The sequence below is a fragment of the Oratosquilla oratoria genome, chromosome 24 (assembly GCF_046742065.1).
Source record: "Oratosquilla oratoria isolate Oo_2021 chromosome 24, ASM4674206v1, whole genome shotgun sequence".
Classification (NCBI taxonomy): domain Eukaryota; kingdom Metazoa; phylum Arthropoda; class Malacostraca; order Stomatopoda; family Squillidae; genus Oratosquilla; species Oratosquilla oratoria.
Window position 1 is genome coordinate 5,536,112 of NC_134800.1, and position 2,500 is coordinate 5,538,611.

The following is a 2,500-nucleotide window of genomic DNA, read 5'->3' on the forward strand; positions in this document are numbered from 1 at the left end:
CGCAATATCAGCCTGTGTGTTCATGATTATGTCAAGCGAGTAATTGTTTTCATTTGCCTGGTGATAGTTCGGGCGGTGGCGGTTGGCGGGAGAGGGGGGAAAGGGGGAAGGGGTGGGGGGAGAGAGGGGGAAGGGGGAGGGAGGAGAGAGGGGGGAGGGGGAGCGGGGGAGAGGAGGGTGCCTCCTTTATGAAAAACAGCAGACAACTCGCGTTCCCTCTCACTTCATAACAGTTATGATGACAGTTATAATGATAGTAATAATGGTAATAGTACTAATTATAGTAATAATATAAATAGTATTAGCAATAATGAAATAATAAAGAGTAATAATACTAATGGTGATGATAATGTCAACAGTGATAATAATAATAATAATAATGATGATAATAATAATAGTAATATCAATAATAATAATAATAATAATAATAATGATAATAATAATAATAATAATAATATTTATATGAAATACACAATAGTACACTACTTAGAAGTATTTTGAAGGTTAACAAGCGAAATGCATTTGGTTAAGCAAATCTAGTTTAGGCAACACTACGTGAAGATATTCCGATTGACAAAAGGCAATTTTAATCAGCTTCAGAGAATTCGCTTTGCAAAAGGTTTAAGTTAACCTAATCTCGGTCTCACACACACACATACTGCTACAGTGGTCCGGGTTCGAATCCCGCCCAGGGTTGAAATAATTTCAGTATCGCTGAGCTGCGAGTCGTTACTTCAACTCTCATGGGCGGGGAGTTGGGTGTGTGTGTGTGCGTGTAAGGTCACAGCATTACCCATAGGTCGGTCATATATGAGCTCTGAGCTCTCTTCCGGGAGGGTAATAGCTGTCGATCACAAGTCCAACACGTGATCCAAGACCATGGTGAATCACACACACATACACGGCTCGGTGGCGCAGTGGTACCGTTCGCAATCGCTAATCCAGCGTCCGAGTTCGATTCCCACGTAGGGTTGAAACAATTTCATCATCGTTGTGCTGGAAGCCGGCATTCTAACTCTAATGGGCAAGGAGTTGTGTGTGTGTGTGTGTGTGTGTGTGTGTGTGTGTGTGTGTGTGTGTGTGTGTGTGTGTGTGTGTGTGTGTGTGTGTGTGTGTGTGTGTGTGTAAGGCGACAGCATTACCCACAGATCGGGTTTGTATGAGCTATAAGCTCTCATCCGGGAGGGCGGTAGCTGTTGATCACAAGTCCAGCACGTGATCCAATACCATGGTGGTGAATCATACAAACACAAAGAAGAAAAAAAACAGTAACTAAATGACAGTGTAGTAACCACCCTTCTCCCTGTCTCAGGAATTGTTGCAGAAAATCGTAATAAATCCACAGTGAAATTTCATCCCTTGGCATTTGTAGTTTTGCAGGTTTTAATTATGTAATCGTTGGAAATCACATAAAAAACGTCATAAGTGAATAACCACCACTAACAACTAGACAAGCGTTCCGACAAAGAACCTGACGAAGACCTACTTGGCATCAAGTGTGACATTTGAGCAAATTTCATGTATCTATTCAAATAACTAAATATATTAATCTATTCATTTATTTATCTATTTGTCTGTATGTTTATGTATTTATTTATTCGTTTATTCATATTTGCTTAACGAAAGTGTAAAGGAACTACTCCACATTGTCAAAATGGTCTCCACCCACCGTGACCTGGTCGTGACCACATTCTCGGTCAGCTGAGGTCACGCCCGTCCAATCTGTGTCAGCGAGATGTGTTTTGGCACGACGACCCTCGCTCCCCCGAGACCTCCGGAGGACGTCGCCAGAGTGAGGGGAGCCTTCGACCGCGCGTCCCCAGCGACCTCTTCAAGAAACGAAATTCCCCTCAGGGATGTTTCCCCTTGCCGACCAGCAACCTCCAATTGGAAAAGGGCTTCTGACATAACCTTGGATCGAGATCGGCAATGGAACGTCGGGTCCCATTAGCCCGCACCGTGGAAGCCCACCGGCGGATCACCCTCTTCAAGAGAGGTAACGGCGGCGTCGTTGGAAGATGGGTCTCATTAGCCCTGACCTTCGGCCGCCTTCTTCGAGAATGGATCTCCCGTGCCGACCCGGGAGACTTCAGGATCGTCCAAGGCACCGTGAAACTGGCGGAAGACGGGTCTCATTAGCCCTGACCGCAGTGCCTCCGTTGGACAGGAATCCTTCGGTCCAAGGCTTGGTGCCACTGCCCTGACTGAGACCAGGGTGTCGGGAGCTTCTTGGACAGCCTGAGGACGCTGGCCTCTATTGGATATGGGTCTCATTAGCCCGGACCAATACAATACACCCTGATGGAATCGAAGGTTCTTGAAGAGAACTGGAGGCGTCGGAAGAAGACTTTCTTCACTCTCAGACCCCCCCAACACACACATACACAAACATATTCACAAATACGCTCTTATACATACGCACACATTACACGTATACACATACACACACATTACACGCACAAACATACACTCACATTACACACATACACATATACACGGG